This window comes from Tiliqua scincoides, chromosome 12 (assembly GCF_035046505.1).
Source record: "Tiliqua scincoides isolate rTilSci1 chromosome 12, rTilSci1.hap2, whole genome shotgun sequence".
NCBI classification, from domain to species: Eukaryota; Metazoa; Chordata; class Lepidosauria; order Squamata; family Scincidae; genus Tiliqua; species Tiliqua scincoides.
In genome coordinates this window covers 2,481,291-2,503,887 of record NC_089832.1, presented here as the reverse complement: position 1 = coordinate 2,503,887, position 22,597 = coordinate 2,481,291, and the positions used below count along the sequence as shown (strand labels likewise).

Below are 22,597 nucleotides of genomic sequence, written 5' to 3'. Positions count from 1 at the left end.
GATCCACGGCCCTCGGCAGACAAAGGAGAAATTAACTGCCCTTCTAATCTTTTGCGACATAATATAAATCCTTGGGAAGGAAGTGTTTGTGCACACGTACGTCTGGTGGCTGGGAGCTTTCTTTCCCCCTTGCTGGTGAGCGTTTATGCCTGGGAGTCTAGATGTCCGCGTACAAAGAGCTAGAGCAGAAACAGCAGCCGCCACCAGTTCTCTGTCTCACCCATTAACTGCTACGCACCCGCATCCGTCATGTACTCCGTTTAACCCCCTGCTCACTAGCAGAGGCTGAGCTGCCAGGTTTTGCAGCAGAGAAAGAACCTATTTGCACAGCGGTTCTCCTTCCCGACAAGCCACAAGCAACACTCACCGAGAAACTTAAGCCTCTCCTGATAGGCAAGGCGGGCTGCCTCTCTTTCGTTTTCTTCCAGATAAAATACTATCCCCTCTTATGGCATTTTCTGCCTTTTAGCATGAAGCGTTTCCTCTGTATGAGCTTACAAGCAAGTGCGTGAAGAGTGCGTGGCACCACAACAAGAAGAGGTGGGGAGGCACTGCCTGCTGTAAAATGGCACACCAGCGGCCTCCCCGTTCTTGTTCCTAACGCCTATCAAAACCCAAACCACAAGCAGAGGCCAAAGACCCACCAAGACCAGACTCCAGCAGCCATCCGGGTGCCCCCAAGAAGCCTGGAAGACAGACACAGAGGCAAGCGCAACCCCTCTCTGTGGCTCCCCAGCGACAACCACTTCAACTGGGCCCTGACTGGGGAACAGAAAGCATGAAGCCAGCTAGCTAGACAAGCCACAAGGAATGGGGGGGCAGCTCCTGGGATGAGGTGGTCTCAGATTATGGCAATTTCAAAGTGCTTCTCAAAGGGTGAGGCTTTCTGGTTCAGTCTGGCGAAAGGGGTGGGGTATTTGGAAGGAGGGGCAGGTGGGTATCTACACAGAAGTAGTCACAGGAACATAAACACTTATACAAGAGAAATGAAGACTATCATGGCGGTACAATGCGCTGATATGTGGCATCTTGGAGATTGCTGGGATGCCACAGACATAATTTCTAGGAAAGGTCTTTTGCCGGCTCCATTTTTTCAGAGCAGCTTGGGATGTGACAGTGATACCTGCAGAAAGGTGGGGATGGACAGACAGGAAGCACATGTGCCTGGCACTGCCTGCTCCCGGCTCCATGGGCAGCTTGCACAATTCCTTGTACGGAGTACGTCTGAGATGTGCCGGGTAGGTCTGGGAGACACAAAACGCCAAAGGGAATCTGTCTGTCCTGCAGTGACCCACTTCACATGAAGACACAAAAGTGCCTTGCGCAAAAGGCCATTGGTCCACCATGCTCAACTTGGAGTGCTCAGGACTGGCAACAGCTCTTACGATCCTATCAGGTCTTTCTCAGATCTCGGATCAGAGACAATGAATCAGAGATGCCAGGCTCTGAACCTTGGACCCTCTGACAGCAACACACTCCTGAGCTTCAGGTGGGATTTAAGTTGCAACAAACAAGGCAAAACATGAAGCGCACTGCATGTTCAGAAGCCTACTGCCATTTTGTAATAATCTAGTGCAGTGTTCTTCAACCTTGGAGTCGGGACCCCAACGGGGTCACAGAGCCTCAAGTTGCGGAGTAATTTACAGGAATGAAAAAGGTTGAAGACTACTGGACTACAGCGGGGGCACCCTGGTTGTGGTCAGCCCTTCATGGGTAAGTGAGGGAGGTAGCTATTTTGGCATCACTGGGTTGCCAAGTGAAAGCTATTCACTTCCCAAGGGCTTCTACTGGCTAATCTGTAACTAAAAGAAATAAACACTGTAACAGGTAATGGCAATATGGGCATATTATTAATCCCGCATCCACCTCCCTTTCCTGTGTTTAGACTGCAAGCTTTTTGGGGCAGGGAACTTATACTACGTGAAATGCCATATGCACTCTAGTGGCATTCTATAAAAACTAAAAACAGGATTTTGCTGAGGCTGCAAATCTGGTACACAACATCGGTGGTACCTTGGCTGCTATTTTGGGCTTTCCTTTTGGTAATTATTGTATTAATAGGATTGAAGGATTTTGCGAATTTAGGGTTTCATTAACTGCATTGTCGTGAGCTGCTTTGTAGGCCGTTAAGCGGAAAAGATGCCTGGGAATGCATTATTAAGTTGCCCCAAAATGCGGGAGTTGATAGCCGCTAGCTTAGAAAGGGGATGAGGCAAATGCAGGGAGGAGGAGGAGGAGAAGCCTATCAATGGCTACATGAGGCTTCCAAGTTCAGAGATAGTCTACCTTTGAACACCTGCTGCAAAGGGGTGGGTCCCGCTGCAGGACTCGCCGGGTCTTTGATCTAATCTAGTGAGGCTGTTTTGTGTTCTTAAATAAATAAAACGTAACTAGCACCCCTTTTCACTGTACAACGCTAAACAGAAAATGGGAAAAGGGGAGTTACTGTTTACATTTTACACTCTGATGGTTTGCTTTAAAAGAGAGCTGAAGAGGGTGTGCGTATGTGTAAAAAAAAAAAAAACCCTTTTCCTGCTCTGCAAGAAAACATTTCCATTTGAATTTCGCGCTCCAAGCCTGCCATCTCCAATCAGCAGTAAGGGAGAGAAGGTGTGGAAATGACATCTCAGCCAACAACTAGGACTGAGCTGGGCACAGCTCCTGGAACAAGCTAGCACAGGCTGTGGATGGGTGGGGAGAGGGTGGAATTCTCTGGAGAATCAGGCCAACACAAGTGCAAGAACAGGCAGCTCTTTCTGGGAACAGAAACTCAACACTGGAAGCAGCAACGGAAAGAAAACTCTCTCTTCCATCTTGCAAGCCAGCCTAGATGTGGGCTGGATCAGCATGGAGAGGTGTATTAATTAAGGGCTCCACAGCTGCAGGGTCTCTGGTGTATCCAAAGCCTTTTATACTTCAGCTGAATAACATTCTATTTGGGTCTTAATTTTGGCTTCATGCAGGGGGGTGGCTTGCCCAGATAGGGACAGTTTGCTTTCCTCCATCTACAAGCCAGGTCGCTGTCCCAGCCATTTCTCAACTACGGGCCGAATCCTATCCAATTTTCCAGCACTGATGCAACTGTAATGCAGCTCCGAGGCAAGGGAACAAATGTTCCCTTACCTTAAGGAGGCCTCCACGACTGCCCCCCAACCACAGGATGCAATAATAATAATAATAATAATAATAATAATAATAATAATAATAATAATAATAATAATAATAATAATAATAATAATACAGGTATTTATATACCGCCTTTCTTGGTCTTTATTCAAGACTTTATTCAAGGCGGTTTACATAGGCAGGCTTATTAAATCCCCATAGGGATTTTTACAATTTGAAAGAATGTTCTGTCTTACAAGAACCACAACATTCAGATGTTTCTTTCTTGATCTGGTCGCACATTCTGGCCTGCATCCTCCCACGCTCAGAGCAGATGGAATAGCTCGGCTCAGCTTGTCAGCTGCTTCAAGGTCGCAGGGTGCCGGTGGCCTCGAACTGGCGACCTTCAGATGTTATCTTCAGGCAAATGGAGGTTCTACCCTCTAGACCAGACCTCCTGCCCTTGCATCGGCACTGGCAAGTTGGATAGAATTGGGCCCTGAGATCAAGCGGCCTGGCTGCAACAGCCCGACATACGGGATGCTAGCTCCAGAACAGCAATTTTGAACCAGTAGGCCACAGGGTGTGCTGCAAAAGGTCCACAGGTGCGCCACGGGGGTTTGGAACACAGTGACTGAATAACTCTTCCAGGTTCTGCGGCTCTCTTTCTAAGGCAACTACTTGTAGTAACGAATTCTCTGTCTTCACAGCAGATGATTGGGCTTTCCTGATCCCAGGCAGGTATAAATACTTCCAGGCGGGCTGCAGGCCCTTGACTGCAGGGTCATCAACTCAAGCACTCGCTACAGCTCTGCCCCGTCCCTCACCCAGTGCTCTCCACCTTCTGCCCAGGCCATCATCTCCCATCACTTCCTATCAGCGCCCTGCTTCCACATTCCAGGTGGGCGCCACAGTGGTCAAGCACAGCTCACTCACAATCTCGTGCCTGCAGAACAGACCTCTCCACTGCAGAATCCTAACTTGGTAGTTCACGGGTGCTACTTAAGGCCATGCCCCAGAACCGAAACCAAGGCTAATCCTAGTTTTAATGCATGTTCAACTAGTGAGGAACGGCGATGATACACACACACACTCCCAAAAAATGGTCATACAGACCCCAGCTCCAGGCCCTTTTAGAGGCATATGTGCCAAGATCTACATGTGTATGCCCTGTAGGCTTGACAAGGGACGGCTGGGTTTGGTAATTCAGATATCAAAACCCAAGTTTAAGCAAAGAAAAACCAAACCATCTTGCTTCTTCACTTCAGCAGCCCCAGGTGCAAGCTGGAATCTCATTTGTTTATTTACATCCAATATTATATCCTGCCTTTCTCTATAGCATTCAATGGAACAGCCGACATGCAGGTCCGACATCCGTGAATTTCGCTATCCGCAGATGTGGGGGTCCCCTTTCTAAAACATTTTAAAAAATAAAAACGTTTCAAATATATATATATTTGAGATATATATATATATATATATATATATCTCACAAAGAGAGTCTGGTCCAACAAGAAGCTGACGGAACATACCAAGATCCAGGTCTACAGAGCTTGCGTCCTGAGTACACTTCTGTACTGCAGCGAGTCATGGACTCTCCGCTCACAACAGGAGAGGAAACTGAACGCTTTCCACATGCGCTGCCTCCGACGCATTCTCGGCATCACCTGGCAGGACAAAGTTCCAAACAACACAGTCCTGGAATGTGCTAGAATCCCTAGCACGTATGCACTGCTGAAAAAGAGACGCCTGCGTTGGCTCGGTCATGTCGTGAGAATGGATGATGGCCAGATCCCAAAGGATCTCCTCTATGGAGAACTCGTGCAAGGAAAGCGCCCTACAGGTAGACCACAGCTGCGATACAAGGACATCTGCAAGAGGGATCTGAAGGCCTTAGGAGTGGACCTCAACAGGTGGGAAACCCTGGCCTCTGAGCGGCCCGCTTGGAGGCAGGCTGTGCAGCATGGCCTTTCCCAGTTTGAAGAGACACTTGGCCAACAGTCTGAGGCTAAGAGGCAAAGAAGGAAGGCCCATAGCCAGGGAGACAGACCAGGGACAGACTGCACTTGCTCCCAGTGTGGAAGGGATTGTCACTCCCGAATCGGCCTTTTCAGCCACACTAGACGCTGTTCCAGAACCACCTTCCAGAGCGCGATACCATAGTCTTTCGAGACTGAAGGTTGCCAACTACTATATATATATATATATAGCCTTTCCTACTTTTGCGCCACAAAATTGTGCCATTTTCAGGGCAGTCTTCTGCACTCCTACAAGCCAGTTCTGGGTCACATAATGCATTCTGGGGCAAGCCAGGACCAAGGGAGGAGCCGCACAGCCTGGAAGTGGTTTACTGGAGCACAAAAGACTGCCTGCAGTCCTGCAAATGGCACAATTTTACAGCACAAAGATAGGGAAGGTTATTTTCTTACTGGTTTTTTACTTTTTAAAAACATTTTTAAAAGAGACTCCAGCATACGTGGATATCGGTATCTTCTGGGGGTGGGAACTGAACCCCTGTGGATACTGGGGGACAACTGTATGCCCAAAACAGCTTACATGGTTTAAAAACAACAGAGTCTACCACAATGAGAAAGTTCAAATAAACCATTAGAATGGAAATGGATTTTGTACCAAGAAGAGTCTCATCAAACTTTCTGGGCTCCCTCCTAAGATCATGACAAACTGCAGACTTTGGGGCTTCAACATCACACTTGCCTCTTCCTTGCCACAACCTCTAGTTGTGCTTAAAATACAGTCTGGGGGACACTTCTGGACAGGGAGAAAAACAGTCCCACCAAGGCTGGGTTCAGTTCTGGTTTGGGTCCTTCAGTCACTTTGAACCTATTTAGAATCATCTCATGCAAAGTTTGAATAAAGAGGCTTGCAAAGTTTGACTATCTAAGTTGGAAAAAATATATATTAACTTTGACAAAAACACAAATCAGATAAAGAAAATCTGAGTGCTTGATGTTGGGGGTCATTTATTTTGACCCAGTAGCCACTTCTTTTAGAGCAGTGATTTTCAACCTTTTTCATGTCATGGCCCACTGACAAGGCACTAAAATCGTCAAGGTACACCATCGGTTTTTTGACAATTGGCAGGGCACACCACACTGCTAGTGGTGGGTTCACATTCCCCAATGGCCCTATTAATAAACAACCTTCCCACAAATTCCTAAGACAACCTGTGGCTCTTTCGTGGCGCACCAAAATGCCATGGCATATTGGCTGAAAATGGCACGTAGGTTTAGAGCAGGGGTGCTCACACTTTTTTGGCTCGGTAGCTACTTTGAAACCCAGCAAGGCCCAGAGATCTACCAGAGTTTTTTTACAATGTTCGCGCCATCATAACATATAACGTTTATGTGTACAATGTATGTTGGTGTACCTTGCATAACCGCATGAGCCAATATTGCACAACACAACATAATTAACTATAAACATTTTTTGTAATTACTTGAGTTTACTTTGATGACTTGCACTGAAGTGAATCAGCCAAGGATGCATAGCCCGGACAGTAGCTGCTGTCAGCCAGCTTCAAGCACACTTCCAAATGTTCATCAGTCATGGTGGAACGGTACTTGGACTTAAAGATCTTCATGTAGGAAAAGGCTGACTCACATAAATAAGTGGAGCCCTTCCTGCCTCAGGTGCTCTTATATCCCTGAGGGCCCTATTGCCTTCAAGTGGCTGCAGCTGTGCAGCACACTCTGCTGGATGCCCAGGCCTTACCCTTAAAGGGGCCACTGCTGACACCACAGCCTACCTCCTCACCAGATCTTCCTTGATTCCAATACAAGTGGGGAGGGGGAGCAGATCTCTATACAGACCAGTGCAAAAACAAGGGAAAGGTGTGGGGGTGGGAATATCTCTATATAGACATCACAGCAAGACCAGTGCAAAACCCCTTGCACACAGAACCAACAGATGGAAGGGGGGGGCAGATCTCCCTACATACCAGTGCAAAAACAGGGGAAAGGTAAGTCATCCCCAGGAGAGTCAATGGGGCTCACTCCAGGTGCTCTTATATCCCTGAGGGTCCTATTGCCTTCAAGTGGCTGCAGCTGTGTAGCACACTCTGCTGGATGCCCAGGCCTTACCGTTAAAGGGGCCACTGCTGACACCACATCTACCTCCTCACCAGATCTTCCTCGATTCCAATACAAGTGGGGGGGGAGCAGATCTCTATACAGACCAGTGCAAAAGCAGGGGAAAGGTGTGGGGGAGGGAATATCTCTATATAGACATCACAGCAAGACCAGTGCAAAACCGCTTGCACACAGAACCAACAGATGGAAGTTGGGGGGGGGGCAGATCTCCATACATACCAGTGCAAAAACAGGGGAAAGGTAAGTCATCCCCAGGAGAGTCAACGGGGCTCACTCCCAGGGATGCGTGGACAGGAGAGAAGCCTGCCAGCGGCTCCTCTCCAGGTCTACTCACGAGTCACCCCAGTAGAGTCAACGGGGCTCACTCCCAGGGATGCGTGGACAGGAGCTCACTCCCAGGGTGGGGCTCACTCCCAGGAATGCGTGGATGGGAGAGAAGCCTGTGATCGACTCATTTTGCCTGGCGATCGACTGGTAGATCGGGATCGACTTATTGAGCACCCCTGGTTTAGAGGTTCAGGCTGCAACCCCATACACTTCTGGGTGTAAGCTCTATTCAACACAAAGGGATGTAACTTCTAAGTAATGCATAGGATTGCGCTGTCAGTTCTGGTTTCAGGTAACAGTAATTTCGGGTTCAGGTACAGTCCCATTAACCAAGGTTTGGCCCTATCTTGGCTTTTACGCCCAGCAGTGTCTGTTCTGGTGGCTGTCTGCAGGTATTCTTTTGCATCTTTTTAGATTGTGAGCCCTTTTGGGACAGGGAGCCATTTAGTTATTTGATTTTTCTCTGCAAACCGCTTTGTGAACTTTTCGTTGAAAAGCGGTATATAAATACTGTTAATAATAATTAATAATAATACGTTTTTTGTTCCCAATGGACCAGCACAGCTCTCTATTACATGTTTGTAGAAGCTACAAAAATCTCACCCCAAAATACCCACCCCAACAATGTCCCAAGCAAGACCACGGAATGCAAACACCTGACTGAAGGAAGGCTTCTGTGCAGCGGGAATAATGCAGGTGTCTGAACATCTTGGAGTCCCGTCATGCCCTTCCCTGTCTGCCTCCCGAGTTTGGTCAGCGACAGCCAGGTTCAGCCTGAGAACTGCAGGTCACGCTGAAAGACGGAGCCGGCGGGATGAGTCTGCAAAAGCGCTGGGAGGTGAGGCAAGGACAGAGCATCAGCCCCCTTCGTTCCGCAAGCCAAATCCCTCTTAGTTTCCCTGTAACTAATCCCTTTTCAGCGACACAGCCACACGCTCTGCGGATGTTAACAGAATCCGCGGCGCTCATCACTGACGTGGCCTGCCAGAAGCATCTTCTCTGACCCAGGTCACCCAACAATTCCGCACAGGAGGGCACCACTGCCAGCATCACACTCCGCAGGGCACCACCTCTGCTGTCAAGGGGACAGGATCTGGCTCCAGCAAGCAATGAAAGGAGAACTGGCAGGCCTGCTTGATGTTACCCGAACAAGAGGCTTCTTGTGTGCCTTGCATGTCCTGGTGAAGAATTTTTGAAATACCAACCTGGACAGGGAGACTTCTGGAAAGGAATACCGCATTCCTTTCCATTATGCATTCTTGCACCTGGGTATTAGTGCTGGGTATTAAAAACAAAAACAAACCAACACATGCACACAACATCGCAGTTCATTTTGCTCCTCTGGAGGCCAACACATTCTGAATTTCAGCATGGCACGACAGGTCTCAAGATATTTGGACAGATCAATGCCCATCAAAATGGGTACACAAAATGGGTACAAACTGGGTACAAGGTGGCTCCAGTTTCCTAATCCTTTCTTCCTAATCCTGATTTCTCCACTGCTTTTTCCTTGGCCTTCTGCTTCCTTCATTATACCTTTCCTGAGCACCCCATCTAGTGTCTCCTCCCCTTGCCAACTTCCAGCCCCTATCTCCCCATCACCCATCCTGTTCCACCTGGTATCTTTCCTTCCTGCAAGGTCTCCGTGACATCACAGCAGCTCAGCCTATGGCCAGAACAGGCTCAGACAATGATGAACCAATCTACCCTCAGGTTTCGTCTGAATACTGAATTCTTATTATTATTTTATACAGTTGCAATCCATGTACGTAGCACTTGACAAAGGAGAGAGCGGGTCCCTGCCCCAATATGCTTACCATCTAAAATTCAACAGGGAGACAGTGTGAAAACAGGAGAAGAATCTGCGATTATTTCAGTTACAGCAGGGCAGTGGTCTGAAACTTTTTAAAGGTGCTAGAGGCTGCTGCTTATTTATAAATGCCAAGGGGTATGGTATGGCTATAATGGTAACTGGGCAGCTGTGCTTCTCCCCCGCCCCCTCCCCAGCAGCTTGTTTAACACTTGATGCACTTAGCCTAATCTGTCACTTAGCAAAACAAAGTGCTTTTTTTTGTTTTGCTAAGTGACAACCAGGCAAACATTACTATAGCAGTTGCCAGTTTTCTATCCCAAATTATTAAAATATCCCCCCTTCCTGAACTCCCTTCTCTTTTTCTCTCTTCTCTTGAATCATTTCCCATTTCCCCTCCCCATCATGTTTATTCTTTTAGAGACTGTTGTAATTTTGTTTACCTGTTTAAATGCCAATAAAGGTATGATTGACTGACTGACTGACTGACTGACTGACTGACTGACTGACTGACTGACTGATTGATTGATTGGCCTAATCTGTCCTGTCAGTTTCACAAACCACCAAAAATGGGGTAATGACCCACTGGTGGGTCCCAGACCCACAGTTTGAGAATCGCTGCAGTAGGTTATGGGTACTAGAGAGGTGTGCCACAGGTTTCTCAGAAGAGGGCTTTGAAGAGAGATTTGAAGGGAGTCAAACCCGCTAGCCTCAACATTATAAGAACATAAGAACAGCCCCGCAAGGTGACCAGCAGAAACTCCTTTCGAGATTTTTATTTGGTTAAATTTTGAACTCATTAGTACTGAAGACAACTACACAACACTGCTACCTGTGTTCAAGCTACCTGTGTTCATGTACTGGGTGTTCCATGACAATTCCTCACCCCTGAAGCCCACGTGACACAAAAAGCCTAGCTCTGGGTCTTGTTGGATTTCTCATCATGTGAAAACTCAGCAAGCAAGAGAGGATGAGGAAAATGGGAAAGGGGAGATACTTGCTGAACATGCAGCCCGCCCCCCCCCCAGTCATTTTCTACAAGTCCTTAAACTCCTGAGCTGTGTCCTGAACGCTTTAATCATCTCTTTATGGCTTGAAGTTGCCTTTGGATTTTAACTGCCTGAACCGTTCTTTCCAACATTAAAAAGGAAGAGGAACTTCTGTTTGCAAGGGGAACTGGAACCACGATGGACAAGAAAAAGAAAGAAAAGTCTCTTGAGCTTTCAAAAGCCAAGAATGGAAGACTGATAAAAGCCTCAAAATGGTGTCGGTCCACCAGAGAGGATGAAGATTACATGCGAGATCCATGGCACGAGGTGACAACCCCTGGCTGTTGCGAGACCGTCTCCTCTTTGGACGGCTAAGCAATCACAAGCACCCTCCCACCCTCTCTTCCCGTCTCAATTAGAGAATTCCTCTCTGCAACCGAAGCAACTATTCGGTTAAAGCAAACACTCCAGGGGCCAGATTAGACATCCAGAATATTTCCTTCGCTAGCATTTTGTACCCGCACACTTCCCCGGCCCCTGAGGGAAGTTTACTTAATTTAAGGTAAACCTTTGGCAGCAAAGGAGAAATAAAATACACTTCTGTTCTTGGGCCTGGCCCCCCGTGGAAAGATCGGTACTTTCTTGCGTGCGCCTGAAAAACGTTCAGGAGAGATCTAAGCGCAGCCAGGTGGTGCAAAAAGCATCGCTGTGCGGCAATGAGGCAATGCTCACCCGACACATGCAACCACAGCCACTGCGCTGAATGGAACGTGGGACGTTGGCTGCTGGCTGCTGGCTGCAGGGCATTTCACCCTGGGCGCTGCCAACCTTCCAGAACGGGGTGGGGCAGCTACTCCTGCCCCACCACTCTTTGAAGTCCGTGTGTTTTAGGCACTAAGTGTGCCCAAGTGAAAGTTCCCTCTCCCCCCAACAGCAAATGTTGCTCCGCTGTCGCCTGTTTCTTGTCTCTGAGATGATTCCCTGTCACTCAAGGCAGAATCCAAGGACAGCTGATACCAGAGTCTAGAAAGAGTCCTATTACTTATTGTTTAAGAACACAAGAAGCAGTGGCGTAGTCAGAGAGGGGGCAAAGGGAGGGGCCCCTTGCACACCCCAGTGAGGCTCCCTGCAAAACTTGGCGCTTTGCACCCCCTTTAGCTACGCCACTGATAAGAAGAGCCCTCCTGGATGAGACACAGATTCATCTATCCCCTGCCTTCCCATGGTGGCCAACCAGATACCCCCAGGAAACTTGCAGTGTTGTCCAGAAGGCACCAAACCCCTCCCCCGCCATTGTTCCCCAGTGACTGGTATTCAGTGGCATAACTGTCTCTCTACATGGAAGCTCCGCTGATAGACGGTTCATCCTCCATGAACTTGTCTGATCCTGCATTAGACGTGTCTAAGCCAAGAGCCATTGCCGGAGCTTGCAGTAATCCGTTCCATTGATCAGGGGTTGCTTCTCAAACTTATTCGCACCAGGACCCACTTTTTAAAATGACACTCTTTTGGGACCCACCTAGATTGACAAGACTTTTTAAAAAGGTGATTTAGAAAGAAATAAAATTTCTATTTATTACAAGTAATATTTAGTTGTTTGCAAAAAAAAAAAACCATCTTTGCGTCGCCCACACAGTAATCATATTTTTTTTTACGCTAAAAAACGCTAAGACATCACTAAGACAACCATAATGCAGGGGCAGATCATAGAAGCATGCCTCCCCCACCTGAAGCCAGAGGGGAAGGATGCCTACTGGGGGCCAACTTCTATCCAAATTTTCAGTCCTGGTGTCGCTGTGCCAATGGGGTGTGTCATGCAACCTGTGGTGGGAGGGTAATTATGGAGACCTCCACAAGGCTAGGGAACATTTGTTCCCTTGCTTCGGGGCTGCATTGCAGCTGAAAAGTTGGATAGGATTGGGTCCTGGGATGGGAAACAGCCCAAGCACGGCCACCCACCTGAAAGAGTTGGAATGGTAGCCCAGGTCTACCAGGTGGGTAGATCTGGGCTCCTAGTCCAGGCGGGAGCCCAGGTCTACCTACACAGCGAGCCTTGGCCACGGAGGCCAAAAGTTCAACCAGGAGCCCAAGTCTAGCCTGCTGATAGATCCAAGTTCCCAAAGTTCAAGCAGGAGCCCAGGTCTACCCATCCAGTAAACCTCAACCAAAGAGGACCTTAAGTTCAACCCAGAGCCCAAGTCTACCTGCCTGGTTGACCTGTGCTGAGGAGTTGGTAGTGCTCATGGCCCCCCCGCCAACACAATGCTGCATCGGCCCCTCCGGCAACGCACGTGCCTGTCCTCGCAAGGAAGAGAAAGGACTTCACAATTTGCGATTTGGGCAACCGCAAGACACAGCAAAGTTTCACTCTGCACATGTTCTGCACACAGATCTTGGCGGATCAAAAACAACAGAGACGATGATTGTTTTGAGGTGCAGTAAACCGGCAGTGGGAAGCAAGCTGTCCTAGCCAGCAAGAGGATGGCAGCCAGTCCCAAAAACAAAATTTCCATCCTGCAGGAAATTCCATGATTTTGCCATTTGTTTATAACCTGAATTGCAACAAGAAGCCAAGCAACAAGAAGACAAAAGGGTCGGAAAATGTTTCCAGTTTGGACACAAAGCAAAACCTCTTAGCCGAGATCAAGCAACAGATCTCTGGAGTTCACAGTTGGCCCAGGAGGGGCTCAATGCAGAGCCACTCAAGGCCACTAGAGAGTCCTGTGAGCTCAGTCCGTCTTCAGTGCTGGAACATGGAATTAATAGCACATCTAAACGCACACAGAGCGCACTTCATTCTCCACAGGGAGGTGGCTTTGCCTGTTCCAAAGGACAACTCAAAACAGATGCACTTCCAGTTAACATGTGAAGGGGAACCTGTGCAACTCAGGGAAGACAACAGAAGCATGTACTAGAGGAGAGAGGATTCTGGCACATGGAGGCTCAGCCAAGGTTTGGAAATAGCGACCTGCCTGGTTTAACTTATACGGGAGTTTTCCAAACTGCTTTTTAACAAAAAACGTTCACACGGCAAGAAAAATAAAGCTATTCAAGTATAGAACAAAGCAATTTTTTAAAAATTAAAGCTATATCAAAGTTGTGTTTAAAAAAACCTCCAACTAATTCCTAAATATCTGGTGGAACTTCATGCATTCATTTGCTGCCAGAAAAACCCAGGAAAGAACCCTAACCACTCACAGATTTTGTAGGAAGGGTATTCCAAAACTCCGGTGCCACCACAAAACAAGACTCTGCTCCTTGTGGCGAACAAGTGTGCTTCCCCTAGAGCAGGGGTGCCCAAAACCCGGCCCTGGGGCCACATGCGGCCCTCCAGGCCTCTCAATGCGGCCCTCAGGGAGCCCCCAGTCTCCAATGAGCCTCTGGCCCTCCAGAGATTTGTTGCAGCCCGCACTGGCCCGACACAACTGCTCTCAGCATGAAGGCAACTGTGTGACCTTTTTGTGAGAGCTGTGGGACGAGGGCTTCCTCCACTGCTTGCTGTTTCATGTCTGTGATGCAGTAGCGGCAGCAAAGGAAAGGCCAGCCTTGCTTTGTGCAAGGCCTTTTATAGGCCTTGAGCTATTGCAAGACCTTCATTCATTCGTATAAGTTCATCTTTAATATATTCATTTATGTAAACTTATGTAAATTTATTCAAATTTTAAATGTAAATTAATTCTTTCTTTCCCCGGCCCCCGACGCAGTGTCAGAGAGATGATGTGGCCCTCCAGCCAAAAAACTTTGGACACCCCTGCCCTAGAGGACGGATGCTGGAGCAGGACCTCATGATTACGTGAGAAGGTGAGATTCTGGAGGAACAGTGGTCCATTTAAAGATTTAAAAATCAGCCCTCTGCATCTGACTCTGAAATACAGGAAGCCCATGGAGCTCACACGATATGCTCTGAGCTACCAATGCCAGCCTGTCAGCCAGCCATTTGGAGTCAGCATTGTGCACCACCTGAAACTCTTGAACAAGACAAGGGCGGCCCCATAATGTGTGCATGACCCTGTTCAAGGGTGGCCCCACAGGGAGTACATGACAGCAGTCAATTCCAGAGATTTGTATGGTATGAATGACTGTCTTAAGGGCTGGAGCCATCTTTACTGCCTGCCCAGAGCAACAAGAACACCAGCTGAGCCAGGAATATGACTCTGAAGGACATCTGCCCCCAGTTACCCCCCACCACCACCATCTCCACTTTTCAGGGGCACAAGCAAGAGTGACAAGATGGCACTTCAGGGCCAATCGACAGAACAAGGGATCTGTCCTTCTGAGAGTAAATATCAGGTTTGCGGGTGGATTGTTTTAGCAATTGTGAACCGAACGCCATTTTTGTTGAACAGCAGGATACACAAATCATAAAAGAAAATGGAATATTTTTTCCCTTCTTCAAGGCCATCCCTGTTCCAGCATTGGACAGAGACCAGAGAGGCTGCCTAATCTGGAGCAAGACCACAGGTCCATCAAACTCCCTGTTGTGGACAGTGAGTTCCCAGGGCTTCAAAGAGGAATTTTTCCCCTACCCTACCTGGAGCTGCTACACAGTGGTAGAGACCCTACCACTAAATTGCACAGGAATCTGGGGGCAGACAAACCAGCGCACATTTCTTTTTTCCTGTGAACTACTAGCTTTAGCCAACTCATTTGCATTGCTGAGCTATTGGAAAACACAAGGCTGCCCTTACAATATGCAAAAATAACATTGCACAGCATTTCACAGATAAGATTGCGCTTGTTTGCTTTCTTATTCTCCTCTGGATGTTCTTGCACCCCGATGGTGCATCCTGAGAGCTTGGCGCTGACCAAGCTTGAGCAAAATAAGTCTCAAGACAGTCACAGGGCCCAATCCTATCCAGCGCCGGTGCTGCTGTGCCAATGGGATATGCACTGCTTTCTGTGTTGGAGAGGCAGACATAGATGTCTCCTCAAGGTATGGGAACATTTGTTCCCTAACCTCTGGGTTGCATTGTGGCTGCACCAGTGCTGGAAAGTTGAATAGGATTGGGGCCTCAGTCTCCAGTTCAATATTTGCTTTAATTGCACGCATTAGAGTTTGCTATAGGACATCCAAGTATTGTTGAAAAATTTGGGGGTGGCAAGCCAGCTTCCAAAGCAATAATATACTGACCTATTTTTCAAATTTGCATTCTTGAAGATTCAGAGTTGCACCTTCCTGCTTAATTACTTTTTATTTATTTATATATGTTGGCAACCTTCAGTCTCGAAAGACTGTGGTATCGTGCTCTGAAAGGTGGTTCTGGAACAGCGTCTAGTGTGGCTGAAAAGGCCGATTCGGGAGTGACAATCCCTTCCACACATTGTGCTTAATTCTTACCAGGACAAGTCTTGCAAGGCCTTCCTGTATGAAAGGAATCTTTCAGATAAACAAAAGGACCCCAATGCTGGCCCTAACCACTCAAAGTCCCAAGAAAATGAAAAATAAAGGTCAGGAACGGAGCTCTGTTGGAGTCAGGGCTGAGAAATGGCAACCTGCAAGGTAGGACATGCATGCATTTCCATAGGTGTCACTAAATTTTAAAAAAATCTATGCACAAACCCTGCTGTCACGTCCTTTCTTTAGAGACCACTGTAAGTCTGCACGGATGAGCCACTACGCCACAGTGGCCATCATATCTTGTGGCAGCGAATAGACCCCTGCTAACTGGGTAAGAGGCACCTTTTCAAGTTACCCCTTGCTAATTACCCCTACTAATTACCCCTAATATTTTTAGATTGTGAGCCCTTTTGGGACAGGGAGCCATTTAGTTATTTGATTTTTCTCTGTAAACCGCTTTGTGAACTTTTAGTTGAAAAGCGGTATATAAATACTGTTAATAATAATAAGTGGGTGCTCCTCTTTTTAGCAAGGGGAGAGTAACTGGGCCTCCTCACCCCAGCAGTGTCTTTTCTAGTGGTTGTCTGCTGTTCTTTGGCATCTTTTTAGATTGTGAGCCCTTTTGGGACAGGGAGTCATTAGTTGATTTTTCTCTGTAAACCGCTTTGTGAACGTTTTTGTTGAAAAGTGGTATATGTTAATAATAATATTTATTATTATTATTGGCTCGGTCATGATGTGAGAATGGATGATGGCCGGATCCCAAAGGATGTCCTCTATGGAGAACTCGTGCAAGGAAAGCGCCCTACAGGTAGACCACAGCTGCCATACAAGGACATCTGCAAGAGGGATCTGAAGGCCTTAGGAGTAGACCTCAACAGGTGGGAAACCCTGGCCTCTGAGCGGCCCGCTTGGAGGCAGGCTGTGCAGCATGGCCTTTCCCAGTTTGAAGAGACACTTTGCCAACAGTCTGAGGCTAAGAGGCAAAGAAGGAAGGCCCATAGCCAGGGAGACAGACCAGGGACAGACTGCACTTGCTCCCAGTGTGGAAGGGATTGTCACTCCCGAATCAGCCTTTTCAGCCACACTAGACGCTGTTCCAGAACCACCATTCAGAGCGCAATACCAGAGTCTTTCAAGACTGAAGGTTGCCAACAAGCATATTATTAACAACACAAGTTTGCTCATCACTGCATTGAGTATTTAGTTGTCATTGGACGTCACTGGACCCCCCTGTACCAGTCATAATTTCACAAAATGTTCCTCTCTTAGCTTTTTCTCCAAATGAAAAAGCACCGAACGCTTTCCTTAATAAGGGCCCAATCCTATCCAATTTTCCAGTGCTGGTGCAGCCGTGCCAATGGGGCGTGCGCTGACTCCCACGGTGGGGAGGCTGTCAGAGAGGCTTCCATATAGGAACATCTGTTCCCTTATCTCGGGGCTGCACTGCAGCTGCAGTGGTGCTGGGGAGTTGGATAGGATTGGGTCCTAAAACAGGTATTTCCCCCTCGACCATTTTGGCTGGCCTTTCCTGCACAGTGTTTGCTGAAAATGTACGCGCTCCTGGGCCCTTGATTTTGTATTTTTCCCCTAAGGCAGCTGCGTGTGTTTGTGTGCGAGACAAGACTTTTTTTCTACTTTTGTTGGTGAAATGTAAGGGAAGCTCTTCAGCCACAGCCTTGACAAACTACATCTCTTTCACTCTGGGTGAAAACCAAAAGTTGCATTTCTTGCGAAATTGCATTATTACAGGATATGAGCGGCTTTGGGGATGAGAGAGCCTCGTAAAAATAAGGGAACTGAGACAAGGCTCTGGAAAAAGGGCCAGGCCGTGTTGCGAGAAGAGGGGAGGACAAATCCTCTTTTGACCCCCTCGTATTTTTCTTTCGGCTCACTCCATTATCTCTTCCTCCCTGAAATGCAGGCTTCTCCTTATCAGATGAAAACTAAATGCTTGTTTTGCACTGGACTCTTTTGGAGAGGATGCTTATGACATTACTGGGACAAGCAAAAATAATAGGAAAAAGCTTCTCTCTGGAAACGCCCTCGGTGGAAGAGAGCTTGGAAAACAGATCTTGAATCGGACTTCTGGCTACAGTGGAGGAGGCCGCGCTGCTCAAGGGCCCTTCATTAAAAGGACATTCCTCGTTAAAGGGTCATCCCAAACCCTGGGACAGGGGACTGCAAACCTTCAGGCCTCTGGGAAGCCATTTCACCCTGCCAGGTGGGCCATAGATCCCAGGACTTTCAAGGGGTTAGCAGCATCTTTCTGGGTAGAAGTGGGCAGATCAGATTCTGCAGCTAGATCTCTGGGCAATTTGTAGAAGATCAAATGGCATTCAGGAGTGCCACAAGAACAGCAGCAAAAAAAGCTATTTTTTTTTCCTTTTCCCCTCTCCTCTGAACAGAGCTGTTGCAATGGAAAGGCCTCCCAGACTGGACCTGTGTCTGAAAGGACTGGATCGGGGTGAGCAAGGCTGGGCAGCTTCCAGGAGTCAGGAGCCCTCCAAAGGGCCCACTGCTGATCCACAAGACCAGCAGTCTCCAAACTGCAGGATCATTGTGCACCAAAAGCTCATTCAAGCTGTGAGCTGCGATTACAGTTGCACTGCGCTGTATCCTATCTCTCCCTCCAATCTCTACAGAACTTTGTGCCAGACAGCCACGTCGAGGAGCCCACTGGGCAGAGGAGCCCACAGGCAGAGGAGCCCACAGGCAGAGAAATAGGTGGCCCAGTGCACGGTTCTGTAGACATCAGAGGGAGAGATATGGGATGGGTTTTTCATTGCACTGTTACATTCTCTGTGCCTGGAGTCTTCTTGCTGTGCTGCTAGCTTTGGCCCTGCACGATAGGGGCAGGGTGTTCCCGCACCCCCGGTGATGCACTGGGCCCCCCCCCGTCCGCACCCCCGGTGATGCACTGGGCCAGTAGTCCTGAGGAGTAAGCCCAGCCAGGTGGGCCCTTCTGATAGACACCCGGACCTAGCCTGGCTGACCTCCAGCACACACACACACACACCCTCCCCCCGGTGGATAAAGGGGCCCATGAAGGCCAGCTTAGCAAGGACCCTATGAAACCTGGAGCATGCCCTCAACTGCAGGCTCAGTTCTGGTCCTGAAAAACCAATTCATGCGCTGAAAGTGCGCTCAGAGGCACCCTATCCTCTCCAGTCAGAAACAAAGTAGATCCCTGAAGCCTGATGTCTGCCCAGCCCTGCTCTAAGGCACATACTCAGTTCATCTGGGACCACTGGCCAGGTCTTTTTTTTTTTTTTTTAATAATGTTCTATTATTATTTATATTCCACTTTTGAAAAAAAAACAAAAACCTATAATGCAGCTTGCAAAATGGAAGGACACACAAGATCAGGAAAACAAAATCAGTCAGTAAAATTGTATTGTATTGGCAACCTTCAGTCTCGAAAGACTCTGGTATCGCGCTCTGAAAGGTGGTTCTGGCACAGCGTCTAGTGTGGCTGAAAAGGCCAATCCGGGAGTGACAATCCCTTCCACACCGGGAGCAAGTGCAGTCTGTCCCTGGTCTGTCTCCCTGGCTATGGGCCTTCCTTCTTTGCCTCTTTGCCTCAGTCTGTTGGCCGAGTGTCTCTTCAAACTGGGAAAGGCCATGCTGCACAGCCTGCCTCCAAGCGAGCCGCTCAGAGGCCAGGGTTTCCCACCTGTTGAGGTCCACTCCTAAGGCCTTCAGATCCCTCTTGCAGATGTCCTTGCATCGCAGCTGTGGTCTACCTGTAGGGCGCTTTCCTTGCACGAGTTCTCCATAGAGGAGATCCTTTGGGATCCGCCCATCATCCATTCTCACGACATGACTGAGCCAACGCAGGCGACTCTGTTTCAGCAGTGCATACATGCTAGGGATTCCAGCACGTTCCAGGACTGTGTTGTTAGGAACTTTGTCCTGCCAGTCCAAAGTCCAGCTGAAATGTCTGCATGACTTCCTCTTTGCCGACGATGCAGCTGTCACTACCCACTCTGCCAAAGATCTCCAGCAGCTCATGGATCGTTTTAGCAAGTCAGTAAAAAGCAGCCATATAAACCTACAACATGCAACACTTTGGGGTAAAGGGCCTCCCTGAGTCAGAGGACGACAACTGAGCTGCTCGGACCCAGAACAGCCCAATCACTCTCTGACCACTGCACACTGCAGGGGAAGACCAGAAGCTCTGGGCAAAGCTCCCTGGTGTCCTCCAACAGAAGCCCAGCAAACACTTCAGGCAGCCACAAGCAAGCAGGCCACCGCTGTTTCCTCTGCAGCAATGGATACTGACTGCCATGGAACATGGAAGCTCCACTTTGCCATCAGGGCTGATAATCACCACCATCCCCCCAAAAATGTATCCCATCCCTTTTTGAAGCCATCTTTGCTGGGGGGCAGGGGGGCATGCATCACTACCAGGACAGCAGCAAGATCCATAATAAGCTCTGGTTTTGTTTGTCCTGAAACTACTGTCCATGGATTTCATTGGATGAACCCCCCCCCCACCGGAATTATGAGAGAGAAAAGACACCTTCTGTTTCTCCTGCATCATTTGATATGCCGTCGTTGCCCCCCTTCAGTGCCTGTTTGCTAAACTCAAGACATTCACCTTTCCTTGCAAGGAAGATGCTGCAACTCCATCATGAATAAAGTCTAAGGAGAAATCTGAGGACCAAGAAAGGCGGTATAGAAATACCTGTATTATTATTACCCTTTTGTCTGTCATTCCCAGATCTTCTCCCCGACTGGCTCCCAAGGAACCCCACCAGCTCTGGAATGCCATTTCAAAACCACCGTTCTCCGCCAGTGTGATCCTAGCAGCCATTAACAGGAGGAATCTGTTATTTCCACACCATGCAGGACAGAACAGATGTCCCTCATTTCCGCTGCCAGGACTCAGAAAGCTCCTGGTTTTTCAAAATTCTGAGCTTGCAAATCCAAGGACAGAGAGACACTTGGCCATCAAAGAGCAAAGGGCCTTTGTTCCTACCATGGTGCACATAGTCTGTACATCAGCTACAGACTGCAAAAGAAGAGATGGGGTGAGAGGGTAAGACCTGGGTACCACAGAGAAACAGGCTGGTTCCGGGAAACTTCTCTGGTATACTAACACAATTCATTCTTATGCAACAGCCTTGTGCAGCTGCCAGGCCCAAATCTTGGTTTATCCAATGCTGAAGTGGAGACTGCACACGCCTGACCTTGTGAATAAGGTTATATTCCCTTTTTTCTTTCAAACGCTGGCCCGACACAATGTTTGACCTCTCGCGTGAGCTATGGGACAAGGGCCCCCTCCACTGCTTGCTGTTTCACATCTGTGATGCAGCAGTGGCAGCAAATGAAAGGTCAGCCTTGCTTTGTGGAAGGCCTTTCATAGTTCTTGAGTTATTGCAAGACCTTCATTCATTCATATAAGTTTCCATCTCTAATACATTCATTTATATAAATTTATTCAAATTTGAAATGCAAATTAATTCTTTTTTCCCCCCGGGCCCCCAACACAATGTCAGAGAGATGATGTGGCCCTCCTGCCAAAAACTTTGGACACACCTGCTCAAATCCATAGGTTTCCTTGGCAAGGATACTGGATGGGTTGCCATTTCCTTCTCCAGTGGATCACGTTTAGTCAGAGCTCTCCGCTATCCTGGGTGTCCCTACACAGCCTAGCTCACAGAGTTACTCAAGCCCCTTCAAGCCCACACAACAAGGCAGTGATAGAACTGTATAAAGAAATCACAATATGCTTATATACAGTACAGTATACTGTACAAAATGTGCTTTCTCTGGGTCTTCACTTGTAAAACTGGTCCTCTTTGAAACAGCTGTTGGTGTCGCTACGAAGCAGGGCTTGCTGCTTCTGAATTTTGCTATTTTGGTTAGCTGTCTGCTTTGTTTAGCGAGCGTGTTGCATTTTTAACCTGATTACAAAAAAAAATTAATCTGATTTCATCTGCCTAAAATTCTCAGTTGATCTGTAGCCTCCTTTGAGAGGCTGTTGCTGGGCTAATCAAAACACCGAAGCGCGCAGTGTTCAATTGTTTCCAAATAAAGCAAAATAATAACGGTACAGTAATAATTATTTGGCTGGGAGAAGAACCAAGTTAGTTATTGCCATTTGAGCTGGGAGCTGATTTACGGCTCCCTACAGCAATAGAGCCATCAACAGTTAATACGGTATCAACTAGGCCACTGTCCAGAACAAAGTCACTGACCCACAAGCGACTACATAAGCATATAAAATGCAATGCAATGCTCCCTGTTCGGTTACTGTCCCATGTAAAGATAAATGACAGTATCATATAACAGGATATTCCAAAGCAGCTAGCAGCCAAAGGTGTAGCGTTGCCAAAGCTGCTACTACTGCATCGTGCAGCACTGTGGCAGCCACTGGAAGTGATCTTGGGGGAAGGGGACTTTCTCCCCTTTCCTCAGAGAAAGCCCCAAGCCCCACAATGGGGTTTCTCCACTCTGCACTGGCTATTTTGCCTTCTAGCCCAACACTGAAATAGCAGAGCAATGAAAGTTAAGCGGGTGAAAGTCAAGGGATTGCTGTATAAACCAAGAACTTCCTGCTTCTTGTAACTCAATTTATTTTCAACCAGTGTGCCATAGCACACTGATGTGCCGCAAATAGTCCACTGGTGTACCATGGGAGTTTGGGGGAAGGTCATTTACTAGTAGGACCGTTGGGGGATGTGAACCCCCTACAGTGTGGTGTACCTTGTTGATTATTTAAAAAGATGGTGATCCTCTGCAATTTTAGCACCTTGTCTGCTGTGTTAAGAAAAAGGTTGAAAATTGCTGGTTTACGGCCCAATCCTATGCCTGCCTACTGAGAAGTAAGTCCCATTAGAGTCAATGAGGCTTACTCCCAGGTAAGCAGGGATAGGATTAGGCTGTCAGACACCATACAACACTAATTCTC

At 48.0% G+C, this 22,597-nt stretch overlaps 1 protein-coding gene across 3 annotated transcripts in view; it reads right to left on the bottom strand.

Moving 5' to 3' along the window:
* The window catches only part of MBNL3 (muscleblind like splicing regulator 3), a 106,209-nt gene that overhangs the window by 71,821 nt on the left and 11,791 nt on the right, over window positions 1-22,597 (bottom strand). The window lies entirely within an intron of this gene.